The sequence below is a fragment of the Hylobates moloch genome, unplaced genomic scaffold (assembly GCF_009828535.3).
Source record: "Hylobates moloch isolate HMO894 unplaced genomic scaffold, HMol_V3 SCAFFOLD_20, whole genome shotgun sequence".
NCBI lineage: Eukaryota > Metazoa > Chordata > Mammalia > Primates > Hylobatidae > Hylobates > Hylobates moloch.
Window position 1 is genome coordinate 39,055,400 of NW_026652295.1, and position 24,900 is coordinate 39,080,299.

The following is a 24,900-nucleotide window of genomic DNA, read 5'->3' on the forward strand; positions in this document are numbered from 1 at the left end:
AAAAGAAACCTAGCCTATTTCTGTCTGTGCGTGGAGATGAAGACATTCCTAGAAATTGACTCTTAGGCCTCCATGGTATATGCAAAGGCACATGTGAGCGTGCATATGTACATGTGCTCACGCACATACACGCGCGCGCACACACACACACACACATTCCATTATCCCCAAGGGGCCAGATTTGGGGCTTGCCTGTAGCTGTGGCTCTCAAGAGGCTGCAGGTGAATCTGAGGGAGGGGCTGGCCATGGTGGTGTGGGGGTCAGTTTGTGTGTGTCTGTGCATGGGAGTGTCATAAGCATGTCTCCCTGAGAGCTATGTTCAAGATTTCCTTAAGTGCTGACTGCCCATTAGCTGGTTTTCAGCCTTACCCATGTCTTCCTGAGAGTTGACTTGAAGCTGACAGGTGGCTTGAGGGACTGCATGCGTAGAGACCCCTCCGTGCACACACACGATACCCACAGATAACCCAGGTGTAGGTGGGCTCCTGTCTCTGCTCTGCTCTGGAAATATCTGCCTTTCTGCATCCGCTCAGTTGCTCCATGTCTGCAACTTATAATTCTCTCTCTCTCCTGCCTAGACTCACAGGCACAGCAGCAGGGACAGCTGCTGGGCCAATGAGCTCCTTCTGCCTCCTCCTCTGGGGGGCCCTCCAGGGTCCTGAGGCTTGCTGAATCTTCACTTTCTCATCAAAGGGAGGAAAGGCACAGGGAGCAGCAGCTGCCAGGGGCTCCCCGTCAACCCACAGTCATTCATCACAGTGCAAAGACCATTAGGGAGCAGTTGTTTTTAGGGGGTTCCATCTGGATGAACATCACCTGTTGCTATTTTTAAAACATGTTTTTTAGTGACTAAGCTGGGATTCAGCTGAGGCAAAGGTAGATATGGAAGCAGCTGAGTCCCCAAACCTTCTGCCTTCCCCCTCAACACTGAGGGTCTGCCATGAGTCCTGAGGGCTATGTCACAAACAGCCTCATTTCCTGGGCTGCCAAGAAATAAGAATAGAAATCAAGGTAGAAATGATAAGATGATAAGACGGTTGTGGAAGTAGCTTCAGCCTTCCCACAATTTCCAGCCCTGTCATCAAAGTCTCCAATAACTTCCCCGTCTTTGTTAGCACTATGATTACCATGGATACCACCCCTTCTCTCATTTCATCACCTGATTACTCCACAGACAGACCTTGTGTGCCCACAAGGTGCTGGATTCAGAATACAAGTAATTCATTTTCTTAAAAGACCACCACTGCACTTACCAACCATGGTCCAGGCACCGGGCTAAGTGCTTTCTAACATTATCTCATTTAATAATAACCCTGTAAGGTCAGCATTCTTTTTATCTCCATTTTAGAGTTGAATACGTTGAGGCTCAGGAATGTTACCTAATTTTCCCCAAGTCATACAATCAGTAAAGGAAGAACCTAGGGTTCAAATGCGGGCTCAGCTGAGTCTTAGGTCTGGCCCCTATATTAGCCATCTGTGAGCCAACTCCGAGAGTGTTTCATGTCCAGTGGTGGACACAAACATGGGGACCACAGCTTACAATATATACCTTTTGTCATGTTCATGACCAAGAGTTAACAGCAACAGTCATCCAATCAACACTGATTGAGGACCTAGCATGTGCTAGGTGCTGCTCTTCTGCTTGAGCACCTGGCGATACATATAGACAAAATTAAGTTCCTGCTCTCATAGAGTTTACAATCTAACCATCCACCCAGCTGCCCAAGGCAGACACCCAAAGTTCATCTTTGATATCTCCTTCACATACACAGCTCCCACGATGGGATCAAGGTGTCCTCTAATCACCACCAAGTCCTGTTGATTTTACCACCTAAGAAGCTCCAGCACCTGCGCACTTCTATCCATCCCCACCACTATAATCTAAATTACCATGATCTCTCTCCTGAACTACTACACTGCTCTCTTAATACACCCACTGTCACCATCCTCCAATCAGTTTTCCACAATGCAATTAGAGTGATCTTTTCAAAATGTAAATCTGGGTTCCTTTCCCTTAAATTATAATCCTTCAGTGCCTCTCCAATGCTCATAGCAAAACTGCTTCTTAACAGCCCATGATGCCCTACCTACCTCCCCAGCATTCCCCACACCATGACCACAATACCCATCTCCACCATCAGTGTGATCATATCCTCCAACCCCACAATCCCCCTAGCCTCCCCCACCACCATCACAGGAGTCTGCGTAAAGCAGCCCCTCCACTTGTGTGATGGAGCCAGACTGCCCTGTACCAAAGCTCTGACCATTTGAGACAAAGACTCAGAAACACACCATCAGGACGCCTGTCTGTTCAACTAAAAGCCTCAACAAGACTGATCTGGAGTTTCTAGACTTTCCCCAACTCTAAGAAAAATTGGAGGGCAGGATGTATAAGAGCCAGGACCATCTAGCAGAGGACGTAGATCCCAAATCATTATAGAAATCCCTAACATTAATCCAACTTACAAGGGATGTGAAGGACTTCTTCAAGGAGAACTACAAACCACTGCTCAATGAAATAAAAGAGGATACAAACAAATGGAAGAACATTCCATGCTCATGGGTAGGAAGAATCAATATCATGAAAATGGCCATACTGCCCAAGGTAATTTATAGATTCAATGCCATCCCTATCAAGCTACCAATGACTTTCTTCACAGAACTGGAAAAACTACTTTAAAGTTCATATGGAACCAAAAAAGAGCCCACATTGCCAAGACAATCCTAAGCCAAAAGAACAAAGCTGCAGGCATCATGCTACCTGACTTCAAACTATACTACAAGGCTACAGTAACCAAAACAGCATGGTACCGGTACCAAAACAGAGATATAGACCACTGGAACAGAACAGAGCCCTCAGAAATAATGCCGCATATCTGCAACTATCTGATCTTTGACAAACCTGACAAAAACAAGCAATGGGGAAAGGATTCCCTATTTAATAAATGGTACTGGGAAAACTGGCTAGCCATATGTAGAAAGCTGAAACTGGATCCCTTCCTTACACCTTACACAAAAATTAATTCAAGATGGATTAAAGACTTACATGTTAGACCTAAAACCATAAAAACCCTAGAAGAAAACCTAGGCAATATCATTCAGGACATAGGCATGGGCAAGCACTTCATGTCTAAAACACCAAAAGCAATGGCAACAAAAGCCAAAATTGACAAATGGGATCTAATGAAACTAAAGAGCTTCTGCACAGCAAAAGAAACCACCCTCAGAGTGAACAGGCAACCTACAGAATGGGAGAAAATTTTTGCAACCTACTCATCTAACAAAGGGCTAATATCCAGAATCTACAATGAACTCAAACAAATTTACAAGAAAAAAACAAACAATCCCATCAAAAAGTGGGCAAAGGATATGAACAGACACTTCTCAAAAGAAGACATTTATGCAGCCAAAAAACACATGAAAAAATGCTCATCATCACTGGCCATCAGAGAAATGCAAATCAAAACCACAATGAGGTACCATCTCACACCAGTTAGAATGGTGACCATTAAAAAGTCAGGAAACAAAGGTGCTGGAGAGGATGTGAAGAAATAGGAACACTTTTACACTGTTGGTGGGACTGTAAACTAGTTCAACCGTTGTGGAAGTCAGTGTGGCGATTCCTCAGGGATCTAGAACTAGAAATACCATTTGACCCAGCCATCCCATTACTGGGTATATACCCAAAGGATTATAAATCATGCTGCTATAAAGACACATGCACACGTATGTTTATTGCGGCACTATTCACAATAGCAAAGACTTGGAACCAACCCAAATGTCCAACAATGATAGACTGGATTAAGAAAATGTGGCACACATACACTGTGGAATACTATGCAGCCATAAAAAAGGATGAGTTCATGTCCTTTGTAGGGACATGGATGAAACTGGAAATCATCATTCTCAGTAAACTATCGCAAGGACAAAAAACCAAACACCGCATGTTCTCACTCATAGCTGGGAATTGAACAATGAGAACACATGGACACAGGAAGGGGAACATTACACACCGGGGCCTGCTGTGGGGTGGGGGGAGAGGGGAGGGATAGCATTAGGAGATATACCTAATGCTAAATGATGAGTTAATGGGTACAGCACACCAACATGGCACATGTATACATATGTAACAAACCTGCACGTTGTGCCCATATACCCTAAAACTTAAAGTATAATAATAATAATAATAAAAGAAATCCCTAACATTTATATTCAAGCCAAAACTTGGCATGACAACCTTCAAGAGCAACCTTAAAGAGAACCACTTAAAGTATGTTGACAGTAGGAAGGGGAAGGCCCATTTCCTTAGAGTCCTTACAATATTATGTCTGTAGCCCCTACATCTCCCAATTTTAAAGATGAGGAAACAGTTTTAAAGAGAGGAGAAGACACTTGATGAAGGTCATACTGAAAGTCCCTGGGATTGCCAGGATCCAAGGTCAGCCTGAGACTCCCTCCCTTACTTAGCCTACCTAGCTTCCTGGAGAAAAGAGTTGGAGCCACTCAGGAAAGGAACAATCTCCTGCTACCAAGGTCCTCTTCCCTGGATTCCAATGAGGAAAGAAAAAGGCACTTTTTCTCTGGGCTTCTAGTTTTCCTCCAAAGCTGGGAGAAAAACCAAAATGGCGGACACAGCCTGCTTCCAGCCAACAGGACAAAATTATGAGGTTTTGTCCTGATTATGAGGTTATGTCACAATTTTGCCATAATTCCAGCCAATAGGACAAAATTATGAGGTTTTGTCCTGACTGATGCTGCCTTGGCTAAAAGAAAGAGCAAAAATAAATCTCCCTCAACCCCAGTCCCTAAAGAGCATAAGGGAAGCAACCTGACCACTTCATTCCTTAAAACACGTGATTACAAAGCTGTCTTGATCCTTGACTTCCTCTCTGTGTCCCCATCTTCCTCCTCTCCACTTCTGACTCTCAGCTCTAGAGAAGATACGGGACACCAGGCAACAGAGCCAGAGAAACCAACAGAGGTGGAACCCATGAGAGGGAAAGAATAGCAGTTAGAACTTACACTGAGCATTGACTATGGACATGTTTGTATACGAGCACTTTGCTGTTGATCTTCACTGTTTTAGAGGACTAGGCACACCGTTACCCATTGAATTCCACAGCAGTCCACCTTGAGGAGTTCTGATGGGGTCAAGGGGCAGACCCAGCCTGGCTAAAGCGGAGGTGCTGGTGAGGCGGCACCAGCAGGTATCTTAGGGAGACTACACCCCACAGATGAACTTCTGAGGCTCTGCTGGGAAGTCCACAACAACTGCCATCACATTCTTCAATGCCCCTAGACAGTCTGCTCAAGAGCTGCAATGCCCAAACTAATAGCTCTACCAGCTGCCAGGTGATCAGTTTACCCCCAAAACATACAAACAAAATTCACTCTTCCCAGACGGTCTGCAGTTTCCCCCTCCCTTCTCTTTTCTCTCTCTCTCTTATAAATTGGGTTTTGCCCATGTGAGCTGACAGCAATCTACTGACTGTCTTCCTCCTAAGAGAAATATGTACAGATAACTAAGTCTCGGTCAAAGTTTGACAGCAGCCTGGACTGGCCTAGGCCTCTCTGGGAAAATAACCCCACGCCTGCCCTCCCACAATGCAGTTAAGATAGATGTGGACTGTGGTGTCTGCCCTATGTCCTGTGAAACTCCTGATCTGTGGGCCTGGAGGCCTGGGATATACATGTCTAAGATGTTATATAGGAAATTGAGACAGCAGCTTCTCTGCATCAAGGAGACTCTTACACGCTTCTCAGGTTTTATCAACAGCAGCCAACATGGCCCACATGGGTGAGGGGCGAAAAAAAAGTTAGGTATGTGGGTGGCTTAAAGGCCTCCCCACAAGACGAAGATAAAGATACTATGTGTGCTCTGTTTCCTGTCCTGTTCCAAATGCCTCACTAATGCTGAGAAACACAGTGCTAAATTAAAGCCTACTGTATCCTCTGAGTCAGATGGCCAGTTCAAACCTGTGATTATTCTCAGTGTCACTGGGTTACTAAACACCTCCTCCATTTCCTTCCTTCCTTCCTTCCTTCCCTCCTTCCTTCTTTCCTTCCTTCCTTCCTTCCTTCCTTCTTTCCTTCCTTCCTTCTTTCCTTCCCTCCTTCCTTCCTTCCTTCCTTCCTCCCTTCCTTCCTTTTTTGAGACAGAGTTTCACTCTTGTTGCCCAGGCTGGAGTGCAATGGTGCGGTCTCGGCTCACTGTAACCTCCGCCTCCCGGGTTCAAGTGATTCTCCTACCTCAGCCTCCCGAGTAGCTGGGATTACAGGCATGTGCCACCATGCCTGGTTAATTTTGTATCTCCCCCATTTTCACCTCTATTCTAACAGATAAACAAACTAAGGCACACAGAGATCAGATGACTTGCCCAAGACCACACAGAGCCAGACGGAGCACCCACTTACACTGCCTCCAAGCGGGGATAAATGGTGTAGTACAATGGGAAGGACACGGGTCACTTTGTCAAGAGCCCCGCCTTCCAAAGGTAGCTCTGGGACCCACAGCTTCATGCGGGAAGAAAATTGAACAATTAGGGAGAGATAGCTTGGTAGCCAGGGAGCTGGGAGGCAGGAAGCGTGAGTCCCCACCTATAATCCAGGCACAGAAGATTGAGACTATATTTAAGCCTCCACTGGGGCAGAAGCCCTGGAGGATGGAAGCCTGTTGTTTCCAGGGAGGACTGGCCTGGAACCAGGGTACGTTCGAGGCATTTAGACCTCAGGGCTTTGGGGGGGTAGGGCGGGGATCATAAATGAGGAAGTGGGCCTGGGACGGATTTCCAGGGTTGAAACCCCAGAGGCCAACAGGGTGAGGACTAGAGAATCTTCACTGAGAGTCAGAAGTCCGGCTTAGAAACCAGATGGAAAAGCCCTTCCATGGTCAGGACCAGATGGGGTTTATATCAGCCCAGAGTGACACCCATTTGGCACTGTGGCTGGGGGCAGGAGCAGCCAGGTGGAATGCCGCACTGCCCAGATCTCACTGTTCAGACATGCCAAGGAGGATTAAGTAATTAAACTGGGGACCAGCAAGTCATCTGCCTGGTTCAAGCCTGGCTCCGCACTGCTTTCACTGTGGCAGAAGGTCTTCTGCACTCTGATCTCCATGCCTTCAATTTCACTCGCAGTAATCCATCCTCCACACAGCTACCTAGGCCAAGTTCCTTAAAGGCAAATCGGACCATGTCATTCTCAGCTTAAAAGCTTTCCAGGGCCTCTATCGACTTCCCCACCAAGACTAAGCTCCTCTGCATGGCATGCAGGGCCCTCTCAGGTCTGGCCCTGACTTCCTGTGCTCCATTCAACTCCCTTGCCCCTGCCTCACCCTCTGCGTTCCCTCCAGCATGGCACTGCCAGCTGCACCATGTTCTTGGGCTGTGAATGTCTCCCTTCCCCATCTCTGTGGTTCTCAACCCTAGAATCAGAATCCTAGGGAAGCTTTAAAACATCAATGGCCTGGCAACTGTCTTGGGGGTGGGGCTCAGGCATCAGTGTTTGTTATAGCCCCCCAGGTGATTCCAACATGCAGCCAGGGCTAAGAGTCACTATTCTCTCTCTAACCAACCCTCAACTACTTCCTTAAAGATTCAGCCCAGGTGTCTCAGCCAATCATCAAATATTTATTGAGCTGGGCACTATTCTAAGCAGTGGATATAAAAACAATAATGATAGCTAATATTTATTGAGCACTTGCCATGTGCCAGACACTGTTCTAAGTGCTTTACATATATTAACTCATTTAGCCCAAACTGCACCTCTGTGGGGGCAGGTATTATTATTTCTCCCATTTTACACATGAAGAAACTGGGACACAGAAAGATAAAGCAACTTCCCCAGAGTCACACAGTGGTGAGTTGGGCAGCCAGGTTTCTGCACAGGCAGTCTAAGCACCAGTCTGCACTTTTAACCCCTGGGCCACCCTGTCCCTTCATTCCTGCCCCACATTGTTCACAGGCTGCAAGAGAGAAGCAATAAACCAACAAGTAGATACAGAATGTGGAAAGGAATACAAGGGGTGGGGGGAAGCTGCCCTTAGTGAGAGCAGCAAGGGGCCGAACTTTAGACTGGGAGTGGTCAGGCCATCCCTAAAAGCAATATTTAAGCTGACATCTGAAGGACAAGTAGCATCCAGCCATGCAGAGGGTAGAGAAATGGTGTTCCAGGCAGAATGCAAAGGCCCAGAGGTGGAAAAGAACGTGATCTCTTCTAGTAAGTGTTCATGGTTCCCTCAGGGTGCGAGACATGGGGAGAAGGCACAAAGGAGGTAAAGAAATGGACAGGGCCAGTGCCTGGCAGGCCACCTAAAGGGTTAGGATTTTATCCTAAATGCACTGAAACATCTTCAGCAAGGTGTGCATATTGTCTATGGGAGAGTGGCCTAGAGGAACTTAATGGGGCCATTCCAGAGGGTGCTGCAGCCATTTAGCAAGAGGCCCAGGAAGCAGAGCTGGAGAGGAATCACCTCTTGCTGGAAGCACTGCAGGTTCCTGCCTCCAGTCACAGGACCATCATGGTGCATTATAATTGTTTGTTTGCCTCTCTGCCTCCCCATCAGACTGGGAGGCCCTTGAAGGCAGAAACTAAGTCTAATTAGCTAGCCTCTGTCACCTAGCAGAGACCAATACTAGGTGCTCAGTAAACATCTGTTAACTGCAAGTGAGTTGAATGGAATCATGCAAGGCTGATTAGGTGGGCAACATGCTGAATAATTTCTTCTTTCTCCTTCATTGATCTGGGGACTTCCCAGCTGTTGGCCAGAATAAGAGGATGCTGCACCCCTCCAACCCTCAGTAGAGCCCCTCCTCTGACACCCACCATGGGAAAGCAGTGTTGGACTATAGATAACTTGCAGCAGCCAAGGGCTGTCATTTCCCTAACCCCCAGCAAACCCCATAAGGCAGGGCAATGGGGAGGGAGGGAGCTGAAGCCCAGAGTCCTCCTAAAGTAGCGGAACCTCGAGATTCCAGGTGGCGCTGGGTGTTTTAAATAGCCCAGGTTTTAGCAGGCAATTTGGGCACCCATCGTGGGTCTGCACTTCTGACAGTGAGGGCAGGGCCACGTCCGATGTTGGAGCCTCTGTGGCCCTCCTTTCTGCTGCCGTCACCACCAGCAGGTGGATCCCCAAATCATGTGATGCCCCACCTCCATCCAAATCAGAGACAGGCAGAGGAAAAGGGGAAGAGCCTTTGAGGGCCCCACAACAAGTTGGTGGAGGAGCTGGCGTGGCCATGCAAGTGTCCAGACTCCCAGCCTGGTGCTCTCTCCATGGCACTTCTCAATCGACCTGCCCAGCCCCTCGCCTGCCCTCACTGCTCCTTGAGTTATGTCTCTCTGGAGGTGCTGAAGCTGCCCGGAGCACAGTCTCCAAAACGGGGCGGGGCGGGGGGGCCTCCGAAACAGGTTTCCTGGGAAGAAGCAAAGAGCCAGGCCCTTCAGGATAGCAGCTACCCCTCCTCCCATTCTGCTCCCACGCTTTGCTAACAGCGTGATGGTTGAGGGTGTAGGGCCAAATCCCTGCATGCCACTTATCACATGTGTGGGCCTGAGCAAGTTACTTAAACCCTCCATATCACAGTTTCCTCACTAGGACGTAGATATGATAGTTAAAATAACAGTACCTGTGTCCTAGGGTTGTCATGGGCAATAAATTAGATAATAAGTGCAAAGGGCTTAAAACAGTGCCCAGCATGTAGTAAGTGCTTACTTAGTGTGAACATCAGAGAGAACTTTCTAGATCAGCATCAAGGGACCCGGTCCATTATGCAGTTCATTAACCCCCGTGTGCCTCAGTTTTCCTATCTGTTAAATGGGGGAGTCATGCAGCCATATGAGTGGCTTAAAGACAACCATGAAATGCTAATTACTATGGGAAGTGTTTGGAAGTTAAAGAGAAAAAGTACCTTACAAGTGGGAGGCTTGATGGGCAGATGACCCCGCAGCAGAGGAAGGGGCCCATAAAGCACCACCAGCCCAGCAGGCTGCCTGGGTTTTATGGGGCTTGGGGACCAGGCCACTTTCCTGAACATCATTTAGAATTTATAGACTCTTGTCTCTGTCCTTTCTGTTTATGTAGTTGCCTTAGAAGCCAGCCTGGCATTAATAGCATCTTTGCTGCCCAACCAGGAGAATGCAGCCTTTTCTATGTTTAATCCCCAGCTAGTGGAAGGAGTGAGAGCTGGAAGTCCACAGAGAACCCTGAGGCTGCTGGTGGGCTCCTACAGTCAGCAGATGGGCTGTTAGCAGGCGGCCATGTTCATTCTGCAACAAGGCGCCTCCTCTACCTGCTGGGGGAAGGATCGGATAATGACAACTACATCAAATGGAATATTGGAGCCAAAGGACTGCAAAAGCCCAGGTCCCCCCAAACCTGCTGCCTGCATAGCTGCCCCAGTGATGACTGAGACCTCATAAACTTCATATGAATTTGAACAGAACTGAAAGGGACTGGAAGCATCCTGCCCATTTATCAAACACGAAAACAAGAGTGAGAAGCATCAGCTGAGAACTCCTGATGAAATCTAATCCTGCCTTCATCACTTACAAGCTGTGTGACCTTAGCTTAGGAATTTGGCCTGAGCCTCAGTTTTCTGTCCTATAGAACAGGTTTAAAAGTACCTGCCCTGACTATTCCAGAGGCCACTGGGTTGAAAAATGAGACCAGGTACAGTTGCGGGGAATTTGGAAAGCATAGGAGGCAAGCTGCAGCACAGTGGTCAGGAGTGTGGGGCACTGGGGCCAGATGGCCTGGGTGCCAGTCGCAACCTGGCCACTCCGAGCTAGGTGACTCAGGGTGCATTACTTGACCTCTGTGTTTCAGTTCCCTCTTTGCTGTAATTTGCCTAAGTGACAGAGTTTTGTGAGAATGAAGTGGGACAGCATCTCTGAGCCTGCCAGAGCTCCATAAATGTGGGCAGCTAAGAGAGGCTCCATCCCCGAGAGTGTCTAGAATGGCTTAGGGCATGGCAGTGGATATCAGAAACAACTGGATTCAAATCCTGGCTCATCCATGCATTTGCTCTGTGACCTGGGTAGCGTGCCCAACTCATCCTAGTTAGCCTGGGACTTTCCTAACTTCAAAACTGAAAGTCCTGGCCGGGCACGGTGGCTCACGCCTGTAATCCCAGCACTTTGGGAGGCCGAGGCAGGTGAATCACCTGAGGTCACGAGTTCAAGACCAGCCTGGCCAACATGGTGAAACTCCATCTTTACTAAAAATACAAAAATTAGCCAGGCATGGTGATGCTACTCGGGGAGCTGAAGCAGGAGAATCACTTGAACCTGGGAGGCAGAGGTTGCAGTGAGCCGAAATTGCGCCATTGCACTCCAGCCTGGGCAACAAGAACGAAACTTGTGTCAAAAACAAAATAAAACAAAACAAACAAACAAAAAAACCACAACTGAAAGTACTGCATCCCAAGAATCCCCTTAGTCTCAGGCAAATTCGGACAGTTGGTCACCCTAGACTTGGAGCAAATCTCATTGATATTTTGAGCTTCAGTTTTCACATGTGCAGGGTGGTAATACTTACTTTGCAAAAGTAGTTAGGAGACAAAACAACAGAATGCATATAAATTACGCTATAGACAAACACTTTCATAATATATGCCATGTGCCAGGCGCTGTAGCATTTTGTAGCTATTTACCATTTTATACTCCTGACAACCCTAGGGATTAAGTATTGCTGTTAGCTCCATTTTACAGAAGGGGAAAGTGAGGCTCAAAGAGCTCAGTGACTTGCATGAGGGTACACAGCTCCTAAGTGGAATTGCTGAGATTTGAACCCGGCTCTCTGACTCCCAGGCCTGACTCACTGTGCTAGAATTCCTCTCACATATCAACTGCTCATCAAGTAGTAGCTATTAATAAGAAAAGCAACAGAAACATCAGCCTCGGGGTTATGCTCCCAGTTTGTGTCCATCACGGGGCAGGGGGTGGCGGGGAGTGTTGGATGATTCTGAGCCCACAGGAAAAAGTATAAGCTTCACTTTACCTTTATACTTCACACTTTCCGTAAATGTGTGACCTGTTCCATAAATCTCAGGCTATGTAAATTTGGTGCATAATTGGGAGGCACTGCAGGTACCTCCGGCTCCAGAATAAAATCCAGGCAGCTCTGGAGAGAGAGCAGGGCCCCATTAGCAAGGACAGAGTGAGAAGTGGGCAGGGAGCAAGGTTGACTTCACAGCAGGGCCACGGAAGTGCAGATATGCGGGGCTGCGCTCTGCTAAGGATGGTTCCGTGGAGTCATGGGATTCACAACATCCTCAGGCTCAGGACCCTTTTCCCCCACCTACCCCAATAAGGGACATGCAGATGACACAGGGGATCCCTGCTTCTCCCAAAACATCTGCCTCCCTTCCCCATGAGTGTGACCTGGGAGACAGGGAGATGAGTGTCTGGGCCATGGCAAGTAGCATATTGTGGCCTGACTCCAGCCATGGCAATAGGTCCTTAGGATGATGGAGGAAGCGGGGATGTGAGGATCTGGAGAGGAAGGACTCCTCAGGATGGTCCACACAAGACCCAGTCACCCCTCCCAACTCCTGCTCAGGCACCAGGCATCTCAGGCCACAGTGGGCAGCACTCAGCAGGGCCTCCTCACTGCTGTGCACTAGTGGGGGCAGGCTGGAACTTGCAGAGTGCACAGAACCCCCAGCTCTTCCCCTGCTGCCCACTGGCTCGCTGTGCTCCTGGGAGCTAAGCCCAGCTCAGAGGTGCTCTTGGGCTGCAAGCAGCTTTGCCTCTTAAACAAAGGGCAAGGGAACACATAAAGGCAGTCCTGAGAGAGACCCCATGGAGGTCAGGATGTCACCCTCCTTCTATGGACACAGGAAAGAAGGAGGGCAGATGGCAACCACACCACCCAGCCAGGGCTCCCACCAGCCTTACTCTGTGCCTGCTCTTCTGCCCTTGCTTGGGGGCCAAAACAGTGGATATTGGGGCCCTAACCATCTGTGGATATTTGGGGTAAAGGAACTTGGCCCCTTGCCCTGGGGACATTTCCTGCGGTTGCCAGGTCCCCAGGCCTTTCCCCTGGGTGCAGTGAAAACATAAAGAAACGGAAGTCGTGTGAGGACAAAAATGCCTCTTGTAGCACCATGAAGCCATCCCACCCCGTCCCCACTCTTCCACCCCCAGTCCAACTCAGGGATCACAGCACGTGACAACCTGCATCCTGGTTGAGAGAGGGGGCTCGGGAGCTGGCTGCTGGGGTTTGAATCCCGCTAATTCAAAGTTGAATTTTACTGTAATAGCTGTGTGACTTTGGGCAAGCTACTAACCCACTCTGAATCTTCATTCCTTCATCTGTAAAATGAAGCAATAACAATACCGACTGAACAGAATGAATGTGGGCATAAAATAAGTACATAAAGCTTATTTTAGAATAGCACAGGGCTCACAGCAAGCATTCAATACCCAGTAGCCATTATTATTATGGTATAATATAATATAATGCAAGCATGACCTGGTCATTCCATTAGCCTTCCTGAGCTACAGTTTCCTCATGTTTAAATGGAGACAAGTCTGCTTGCCCTACTTCCTCACTGTCATGGGGTCCAAAGAAGTCAGGTATGGCTGCAGGTAGAGCTTTAAAACGTATAAAGTGCTGTATGCATGGAAGGGATCAATATAATGCATCCTCCAATAAATACAAAGCAGTGTAAGCCTAATTCCATAGGGTAACATGATACAATGTAAGATAATACTCTGCATTAAAAACTGAATTGGAGAGAGACAAGACAGATGGAGAGAGAAAGGCCGAGCAGAACAGGGACAGAGTGAGGGTTGAACTGAAAGAGCAGCGAATCAATGTTGTACTGTAATTTAAAAACCAATATACAGTAAATATCAGCCCGGCGTTGCAGCGCAGCAGCACGGCAGGGCAGCCCAGCCTGAGATAACTCATGCCTCAAGCTGGGCCAGCCACCACTGCGTCCCACCGGCCTTCCCTGTAACTCATGATCCATTGCTCTCTCTCCGGAGCTGCCTGGATTTTATCCTGGAGCCGCAGGTACCTGCAGTGCCTCCCAATTATGCACCAAATTTACATGGTCTGAGATTTATGGAACAGGCTGATCACAGAGCCCTAGAAGGAGCTCAGGGCCTTGACTTCTCTCCCCACCCCAAGAGAGAGACTCTGAGCTGGGGCTTTGGGTCCTGGCCAGCCTGGCTCTGAGCAGAGAGTGGCTGGGAGGCCTGGGCTTCAGTCGGGACCCACCCCCAGCTCTCCTCCTGTGGTTCTTGCTGCTGTCTCATTCTGGTCTTCACTACCTTCCTGACTCCTCTTCCTATGGTCCCACACCGACCCTCCATCATCACCTCGTGTCCCACCCTAGATACTGATCCATGCATGATCTGTTCCTGCACCCTGACACCCCTGAGTTCCTAAAACCCCACCCCCACAAGCATTCCCTCCTCCAGTCTGGTTCTCCCTGCTGGAGGTCCTCATCCCCTCTTCTGGGTCCTGGCCCAAGGCCCCTTTTCTTTTCTTTTCTTCTCTTTTCTTTTCTTTTTTTTTTTTTGGATACGGAGTCTCGCTCTGTCACCCAGGCTGGAGTGCAGTGGCATGATCTCAGCTCACTGCAACTTCCGCCTCCCAGGTTCAAGTGATTCTCCTGCCTCAGCCTCCTGAGTAGCCAGGACTACAGGCGCCCGCCACCATGTCCGGCTAATTTTTTGTATTTTAGTAGAGACGGGGGTTTCACTGTGTTGCCCAGGCTGGTCTCCAACTCCTGAGCTCAGGCAATCCGCCTACCTCGGCCTCCCAAAGGGCTGGGATTACAGGCATGAGCCACCGCACCAAGCCCCCAAGGCCCATTTTCTTGCCCCAAATGCTTTCCAAGCCCTTTCAAACCAAAAGATCCAGGAGGGTCCCTTTCCCACCACTAGGAGCAGCCCTGGGACAAAGGTGTTGGGGTGGGTAGGAATATGGCCCAGGAGGATGTCTCTGGCTTTCTCCCCACACACCAGGCCAGGCTGAATCAGAAGGTTCCCAATCCAGGTTCCCCGTCCCTTCTGTGCCCCCTGAGTGCTCCCAGCACAGCCCCGTCCTCACATAAGCATTCAACAACCCTATGAAGTGGATGCTACTCTTATCCCTATCCCCATCCCCAGGCATTCATGACAGTTTCAAAAGGCTTCAATACTCATGTCCTGTGGCCTAACTCCCATCTTCTGGGGTGCTGTGGAGAGGGCAGCCTGCTTCTCCCCAGGCCATTTCATATGGACCCCGCCTAGTTATGCAAGCCTGGAATGAGATCTTCCTTCCCCACCGTGGTTTATTTTCCCAGCAATCTGATCCCAGCATGCATAAGGGCCAGGTGGGAAGGCCAGTCCTGAACTTATCAGCTATCGTCATCCAAAAGCCTCTGTTCCAAGATTCTTGTGACCCCTCGTCTGAATGCAGTGTGGCTGTAAGGTACAATGAAAACCCCATCAGACCAGAAACCACTTCATAACATCTGTGCCTCAGTTCCCCTTTATGCAAAGTGGTTATAATCATAATGTCTATCCTAACTGCCCAGTAGGATTGTTGCAAGGGACAAATGAGATCATGTGGAGATCCCCCAAATTAATGTCTAACTTGAGAGATGGTTGCTAGAAAGGAGTATCAGTTAAGACGGTCCTCAGTGGTATTTTCCTAAGTATGGTCCTCTCCATGCTTAGAAAAATACCACTATTTCTACTACTACTACTAATAGCTCACACGTATATATTGTTCAATATATGCCAGGCACTGCTCCAAGTACCTTATGTATAGTAGTTCATTTAATTTTCCTAACAACCCCGTGAGGTGGGTACTATTATTATCCTCATTTTGCAGATGAGAAAACTGAGGCACAGAAAGAATAACCCACTCAAGTTCACACAACCAGGAAAACAGAACACAGTGCAAATCCTACAAGTGGGGGCACAGGTACACACATTTCTCCCTGTGAGAAAGATGCTCCATCCACGAATTTTGGTGCCTAAATGTTCCCTAATAATGTGCCTTGTGTATCTGCTTTATCCTCCTCCTTAGACATAAACTTCCCAAGGACAAGGACTTGTCTTTGCTCATCAGATGAAGACTTCCCAAGCATCAGGAATCTGCTCTGCCCATTTGCAACCACTCTGTGATTGCAAGCACAATCCCTGCCAGCAGCCTCATTCCCAGATTCTTGCCCCTCAACAGCCTGGGGAACCACCCTCTCCTCCAGGGCAATAGCCCTTATTGTCATGTGCTTAGAAGGTGTGACTCTGGACAGAGAGTCCAGGATTTAATGTCTATTCCAGGGTCTCTAGCCTCAGCTCCCCTTGTTCCCAGCTCAGCCCCTGTGACATAAGTCCTCGGGCTAGGAGGAAGATTAATGGTTCCTTTCAGGCCAGCTGTCTCTAAATTGGGATGATGACCCCAAATCTCTTCATCCTATCAGTTTCTATTTGGGTAAGATGGTAAGATGTCAGCTTAGTGGTACAGCAGGGTGGGAAAGCAGCTTGAGAGCCTGTTTCTTAAGTGGACTTCATTACCATCACCATATCATCACCATCATCATTATCATCGTCATCACCACCACTATCAGCTTTACATCATCATCACTATCAGCTTTACATCAAGCAGTTAATCATGTGTGACCTTGACTGACTCCTAAGCAACACACACGAACACACACACACACACACACACACACACACACACACACACACGAGAATGCAGGTGAGGGGCTGCACTAGAAATCAGCCAGAACTTGGAACCGCCGCCCCCAACATAATCAAGTCCTGGGGCCCATAAACAGGGCTGGAAAAAGTGCAGGAGAAGTCAAATGATTGGTGAGACTGAGGGCTACGTGCACAGACGGATTCGAGAGTAATTCACCTTTGCAGTGTCAGGCCCCCTGGGTGGCACATAGTAGGCGTTCAATTAATGCTTGCTGAATTAAACTAAATAGGGGAAGACTGCTAGCCATCAAGTCATGAAAGGGATGGATGAAGAAGGATGGGATTGCTTACGTCTTAAAGGAACAGGCTCTCTGGGCCTTAAAGTTTGAAGGAAGTGAAGGAGGCACTTCAGAGTGAGCTAAAGGAAACCTCACTGCCATGGCAGGCAGAAAAGCACAGAAGCTATATCCTCAAGAGGTGAGGTGGGCTGAGACTACAAAAAAGGATACATTGATGATGAGCGTAGCTTGATCCCATCATGAGAAACGGCAATGAGAGGGCTTGACCCTGAGGACAGAGGCAGTCCAGTCTTCTCCCACACCCTACTTTGGTGCAAACAAGTCAGAACTGAAACTGGAAGGCCCATGGGCTGCCCCAGGGTGGCATTTCTCACTTGCTGGAGTTCAGTGTGAATAAAAGCTTCTAGCAGACTGAGAGCCAGGAAGGAAGACGCAATCACCAAGAAGCTGCTGGAGTATGCACATGTCCTGGCTGAGAAGGATACAGGGTCTGGTCACCCTTTGTCTGTGTGTGAATCTCCCTGGTCCTTAGTTTCCCATCTTTAACACAGGGACAAAATATACCCTTCCTGTCTTCCAGGGTTGTTCTACAGAGCAGAAATTGCTACGGCAGCTCCGAAGTGATAGGTGAATCTCTGGACCGGATCCAGAAGTCTTGGCGTTCATCCTGACCCTGCTACCTGCAAATCCCAGCCAGTTTCCTCATCCATATACAGAAGAGGACATAGTTTTGTCCTCGTGAATGAGGTCAGAGGGCTATAGGAATGACAGGAGGCCATGTATTGACATGCTCTCTAAAGTAGACAGTGAGCTGAAAGGGTTGAATGGCACCCGCCCATGTCTTTGAGGGAGAAGCCAGTGCAGTGGAAAAAGGGAGTGTGTGCATGTGTGTGTGAATATGTGGGAGTGCTGCATTTGTAAGAGAAGGTATATGAACTCATGAACGTGTGTACATGAATGTGTGCTGTGTGTGTGCATGTATGAATGTACAAGTGTGAGTATGTGGGAGTGTGTATATGTATGTGAACATATGTGTGAGTGTGAGCATAAATGTGTGTGTGTATATGTGTGGGCATGCAAGTGGGGATGTGTGTGAGGTAATGTGGACATGTGTACACTGGTGGGTGTGTGTGTGTATGAATATGTGTATGTGCACATGTATGTGGTGGAGTGGGGAGGAAAGAGACACCTTCATTCAGACGGCAGCCCTGGGATCCTGGTCATTCCAAACGAAACCCAGTTACAGTGTTTGGTCATAGACTAGTCAGAAGCATGAAGCAAAGAAAAGCCTCAGGTCAGTGCTGTCTGGCAGAGGAGGATGGGAAGGAGGATGGAGGACTCCAGCCAAGTAACTCCCAGGGCCTAGATGGCTCCGCAGAGATGTCTTTGCTCTGAGGCTGGATCGTGGACTTGTAAATCAAAGGATCAACGACCTGAACTGAAAAGGCCTTAGGAGAGCACACAGGCTCTAAACCACAGGCGAGGACAGGAAGACAGAGGGGATGGCCAAAGTCACACAGCAAGTTACAGGCAGAGCTAAAAGGAGAGCTCATTCTAGGTTCCGCTGCACCCCAGCAAGCATTCTCTGACCAGCCGTCGGTGCCTTGTGCTATAGGAGGACCTCTAACCTCTCACCTCCATGACCCCAGATCCCCATCCATCCTCCCTCCCTTCTGCCCCAGGGGGACATTTCTAGGTATTATAGTGGCTTCATTACAGGAAAGGTTGAGTGAAGGAATCAATTCTACCCATCCAGGAATCTTCAATACCTTGTTAGAATGACAAGGCCTCATCTTAGTCATTGTTAGGCATTTTTAGGGGTTTCCAGGAGCTCAGAAAGTCAGAAATGCCTTTGCCTTCACTGCCATCATCCATTGCTCTGTCACTAGGTACCGAGACCCTAGCATGGCTCATTCCCCAAACTTCTCCAAGGCCTGGAGGCTGAGTGGCCACATTTCATATGTTTTGGGGACCAGAGAGAGTCATGTAACATCAAGGCCTACTATACAATTATTCTGAAGTAGGAGCCTCCACAGACCGTCAGTATTAGTTGGGGGACCCCCTGGCTTCTTTGACTAAAGCCGTCTTAACAGGAGAATGAAAAAGAATGGGGTAGCTGGGAACAGAGTACTACTTTTGGAGAAAAGGAATAGGAAGTGAGTCCTTGGGAAGAAGAAATGGGAGGGCCAAATAGACTTTGCATCCCCAGGAAGTTTATTAGAGATCTGGGTTAAGGCAAGAGGGAGCCTACTCCTCTGTGTTGTTCTACACCATAATGGGGTAGAGGAAGGGATGTGTTGAGGGGAGAGGACCCAGGCAGGAAACGTGGAAGGAAGAGGGGTTCAGAGATGCTCAGCTTTCTGCTTCTTTATGTTGTTTCTGGGCACGTGAACCGTAGCTTAGCTCCTGCTGGTGGGTGAATTAATATAGGACATGCCAATAATAAACGCAGTGAATTCTAAAGAGCCCAACTTATTTTGCAATCTCGCATGTTTTGGGGGCTGCTCTGTTAATATTGGAAGGTTGCCAGGGAGGCCCCGGCTCTCCTGCAGACAATCCCAAGCAGGTTGATAAATTACGAGAACACAGTTTTGTTCCTTAATCCAGCTTGGCACAGTTTAACACCTATATCTTGTCTCTATAGTTCCAGTCTGTTCCTCAGGTTGATCTGGGCTCCATTAGGCTTGGCCCTTGGAGACATTCAAAAAAGCAGGCCCAGATCTGCTCAAATCAAAGATGCCCTGATTTTCTTTTGCATGGAAGCCTTGGGTCTTCTCTGCAGGGCCCCCATACCTTCTATACAACACTCAGTTACAATGCAAGGAAATCATTCAGAAAAACAACAAATAGATTGATAAATCATGACATGGGTAGACTGTGTCATTACTAAAACTTGCTTGGTGATTTGGACTCAATAGTTGAACAAGCTGGGTGGCCCAGAACGTAGCTATTTTTGACCCTCTGTTCAAAGTTTAGCCTTGTGTTCTTGGGCTGTCAACCCAACACCGTCCCAATCTCTCATCTTGATAAAATGGAGATTCCGAGGGTTTTTCATGGCTTACCTGCCCCCAGGTGATGCTGACGCTGGTCCACAGACCACACTTGGGGTAGCAAGTTGCAAGTGCATCTGTCTCCCTCACTATCTTCTGGATTCCCCCTGCCTCATTAATCCACCTCTTCTAACTAACACTTACCTCTGTTAATTTTAAGACAATGCATCTTCAGTGGGGACAATATCGCCCCCAAGGGGGCAAAAATGTGTTCTTGGTGGGGAGGCAAAAAAAGAGAACTTAATCTTTTGATATACAAAGTACAGATATACATATAGTATATCGGTGGCATTAAAATGTAATGGGAGGGTGTGATTAGAAAAAATCCTCCAAAAATGCTTCTTCCAAAAATGCTGCCCATGTGCCCCTTCCTGGCTTCCTGTTACCAGTCCCACCCAGTTATCTGAACCACAACTGCCCTGTTTCTGCAGGTTCTTAACACTCCTTTTCTCAGAAGGCACAGTGTCCACCTGCCTGGCCTGTAATCACTGGTTAACTGCAGTCCCACATAAAACTGACCCGTGAAAGTCCACCTTTAGTGCCCTGATACCTGAGTATAATTATGTTTGACATTTTAATGACAGTCTTAATGAGAAAGGGTCACAAATATAGCTGTGAGTGCTAAAGGGCTTGTCCAGTTTACAAAGTGCAGTCACACATGCTGCTGTGCCCTTCCAACAACCCTGGGGGAATGAGCATTAGCATCCTGTTTCATCAATAAGAAAACCAGGCCCCTCTCCCAAATTGGATGTATCCCTCCCCCAACTACACAGATAGGACCCAGTTCAATCACAACCCCTGCCCAGGCCCCACAGAGCTGTATCCATTCACTTTACCTGGGCCTCACAACATTCCTGTGAGGTCACCCTTGCGGGAGTGGGCAACAGAGTCAAAAAGAGAAGACTGGGTGCTGGCGGGGGGTATTTTACATTCAAACCTCAGACAGGAAAGGGTGGCTGGTGATACTTGTAAAATGCAGAGCCCCACTTCCTGAGCAAACGTGCATGGCCATAAAAATCCAAAACAAACAAGAGAAAGGGAGGGAAGCAGGTGCCAGGGCCCCAGAGGTGAAATTTGCTCCTCAACCATCAATTCTCAAAGTTTTCTGGAGGGCTTCCTGGAGCCTTTTAACAATCAGCTTATGTCTGATAGCATCACACCCTCCTGGCAGCTCCCTGGACAGGGGGAAGTTGGCTGTACTACCCTCCATGTCTCTGAAGAACTCTCCCTCCCTTCCAACCCTCCCCGCTTCAACCAAAGACACTCCCAGATCTGAAAAGGGGTTTGGGGACTGCCAGGAAAACATCAGGTCATAATACATCTGTTGGGCTCATGTTATTATTTTATTTTACCAGGTCAAAACGCAAAGACTCGCATAGTTAACCAAGATATGGCAGAGCCAGAATTTGAACCCAGGCCCCCACGTTGATGTTTCATTCCATTATATGACAACGCTATCCCTTCAATAAGTTGGACCCTAAAACTCCACCCCTACCCAAAGGAAAAATCACAAAATACTCAAATTGGTTTTGCTCCTGTTCAGAGTCCAATTCCACTTGGCCATCCCAGGTTGTTTATTGTTATATGTCTCTGCTTCCAGTCTAGCAATCTCCCCCATCAGACTGTGAACTCCCTAGATGCTAACATCTACCTTAGGAAAGCAGAGTTTCTGAAAACAATAATTCCAATTTCACTTCTCCACTGTCCCTGGGTAGACAGACCCCACGCCAGGAGCTTATAAGCCTCTATACATCCACCTCCCAAAAAAGGAGAGCAGAACCTGCTCAACCCCACAGGCTGAAGAGGCTTGGCAAACTGGCACTTGGAGGCCAGAATCCCTGTTTTGTTTTGTTTTGTTTTGTTTTGTTCCTTTGGAGCTGAAGCAAAGATAAGAAGAGCAATTCCACCTTCAGTCAAAGCAGGACTCAGTTGGCCAGAAGGCTGCCTGGTTTCCCCGGTGACCCCACCCACTCTGACTGCATTTTCTTCCCATCTATCTTGCTTCTCCTCCTCAGCCTCACCTCCTGGATGCTCCTGCTCACCCTGTCTCAGGCCAGGCTCCCCAGCTTCTCACGTTTCTAGGCCTGAGCAAAGAACTGGCACTTCACAGAAGAAGGAACCCTGAACCCCAGCCTCCAACCCACGGCAGGCAGGCACACATTCCTTCTAGACAGGAGATGGAGCTGGGAGCCAACCTTCCAGAGGCTGAAACAGAAATGCCAAGTTTGCTGTTTGCATCCCCAGGATGAGGGCAGGAAGATAAATAATTACATTCCTGGTCAGGAATCAGACCAGAAACTCTAAATTGAGGGCTGGGCAGGGGACCTGAGCAAAAGCATGTGGCCGGAGAGAGATGCAACTCTGCACTCCCAGCCAGAGTCAGAAGGGAAAGATGACATTCCAGCATCAGCCGAAGGGCCCAGGCAGCTGGCATGGTTGGCGGAGGCTCATGGCTCCAAGTGCAGGCCTTTTGGAGCTTCTGAATTCTCCCTACAGGACTCTGACCCCCTTCAGCCTCCGATGTACCCCACAAGGAAATGACACTGCCCTCAGTGCTCTGCTGTGTGTGGCGATATAAAGCTCCTGCGAGAGGGCAGCGACCAGACCAGGACACAACCCCAAGACCCAGTTCTCTTGCTCCCCACCTTGAGTTCCAAATAGGCCCCCACACAAGAATAACAGCCCACATAGAACCTCTAGCCCTGGCCCCTGGGAACTTCACAGCCCAGGGAATGGCAGTTTCCTCCCTAGCTTTGCTCCTCCCCAGCAGCAGGGGAGTCAAATTCCTGAAGCTGCCCCCTCCCCCAGTACTAGAAGGCCAATCAGGCCATGGAGACCACAGCTGCCACCTCCCTGAAACATACACATGCGTACATACACACACACACACACACACACACACACTCTCTCTCTCTCTCTCTCTCTCCATTATGGCCAGGGGAGGGGGTCATCATCTATAGCCATGCCTGTAACTCCAACTCCAACAAGAGTGCAGGCTCTGTTCCCTGTCCCTGCAGGTGTCTGTCTGTCTGCAGCTGTCTGCTGTCACCGGGTGCATTTGGCAACAGTCTGGCTCAGTCCCTCTGCGGTCTCCACTCAGGCTCCCTTCTCCCTCCTGCTCTGGTTTTCAGAGGCTCTATCTCCCTAGAACTCTCTGCCTCTGTCCTTTGTACTGGGCTGATGGGAAGGCGAGTAGGACACCTCCCTCAGAAGGTCTGTGCAAAGTAAGGCACTGTCCACCTCGGAACGGTCCACTGCTCTCCCTCCTCCCTGCCCAGGCCAACCTTAGAACCAGGGCAGGGCTGGGTGGGAGACAGAGACCTAGGAACCCAGACGTGGCTAATGCCATTTTCCATATTGCTTTATCATGCCATTCTGATGCCCCAAGCTGCACACACACACACAATCCCCTGATCTGCTTTCCGCCTGAGGCCAGCATAGGGTCCCTGAACCTGCCCTACCTGCCTCCCCAAACTGCAACCATGCCTTCCTTCCTCCCATCCGCTCTGCATCAACCCCTCTGCACTTGGCTTTACCCCACCCCACCCAGTCCACAGAGCTCGGGGAGTCCCCGGCGCCCCCACCCAGCCCCCAGCAATGGCTCTAGCCAGGCCTTGCATATGCGGAGATGCAACAGAGTGGTCTGGCGGCAAAGTTCTCCTGCTGCTTTCAATGGTTCCATCCACCCGCAGCTCCCCGTCTCTCCATCCTGCTTCCAGTCTCACATGAACCCCGCTCTCCCCGCTCCCCGCCAGAGTTTCACCCCCACTATCGGAAATAAAGACTAAAGAAAGGAAAGGAAATCTCTCGCGATAAGGATGGGCGAAAAGAGAAGGGGGTGTCCGCATGAGCACCTAGGATGAGGGGAGTCTTCCAGCGAAAAAGAAAAGGATGCAAAGTTCCCGGTTCCCTCGGGTGCGTTCAGCCCCGCGCCGAGCTCCCGCCGACACCCGGGATCGCAAAGACGCAGCGCCGGCGACCACTCACCTGGGCGAGGCAGCATCTACCCCCGACTGGGAGGCACCGAGGCCGGCTCCGCGGGGCGCCCGGGCTCCCCGGCTCGGCCACGCATCCTTCCCCGCCCGAGACAGACTCGAGCTAAGCCCTCCGACGGCTCCGGCGAACGCAGGCAGATGGTGGCCTCGGACGTCCACGCGGGGAGAGCCCTGAGCCGCTTATTCAGTTATATCCATGGCATTTAGCAAGAAGAAGGGGGGAAAAGCACAACTTGTTCTCTTCTCTTCCAGATTAAAGAAAAAAAAATAATAATAATCCCTCCCTAGGAGGATGCCGGTAGGATTTTCCGGATCGAAGAACCCCAGGCATTCCCAGGAACCTCGGGCATCTTGGAATGCGGGGTGTCTTCAAGTTCAGACGAGCCTGCCGGGTTGTGTATGTGTGAGTGTATGTGTGTCTCAGCGAGAGGAAGCCAGGCACTCACACCCACACGCACACACAAACACACTCCCCCGTACTCCCCGCATGCACACTGCCCCCCACGCGCGCGCGCATACGCGCGTACCCGGTTTCTCTCTCCGCTCCACACACACACACACACACACACACACACACACACACACACACACACACACACGGATCACACGCTCCAATCTGGGAGGGAGTCGGGCGGGCTGAGGAGACAGCGCCGGGCCAGCGGTGGAGAAAGCCCAGCTGCCAGAGGCTCCCAGGAACCCGGCGGCCGTGCGCACCGTCCCCGCCGAGCTCTCCGGCGCGGCAGCCCCCAGTGGCGACCTGCGGAGCTGCAGGAGCTGAAGGCAGCCTCTGCGCCCGCTGCTGAGCGCACCCGCTTCCGAGACGACCAACACCGCCGCCGAAACCAGAGGGATTCACGGTCCTGGCAGGGGTGGCGCGGGGACGCACGGAGGGGCGGGAGTGGGCTGGGG

General features: G+C 49.4%; 1 protein-coding gene across 1 annotated transcript in view; it reads right to left on the bottom strand.

Moving 5' to 3' along the window:
* LRFN2 (leucine rich repeat and fibronectin type III domain containing 2) overlaps window positions 1–24,423 on the bottom strand; it is a 188,521-nt gene extending 164,098 nt beyond the window's left edge. Inside the window, exon 1 of the mRNA XM_032140437.2 lies at window positions 23,984–24,423. The gene's annotated coding sequence lies outside the window, so the exon portion shown is untranslated. The remainder of the gene's footprint in view (window positions 1–23,983) is intronic.
* Between the last annotated feature and the right edge of the window lie 477 nt (window positions 24,424–24,900).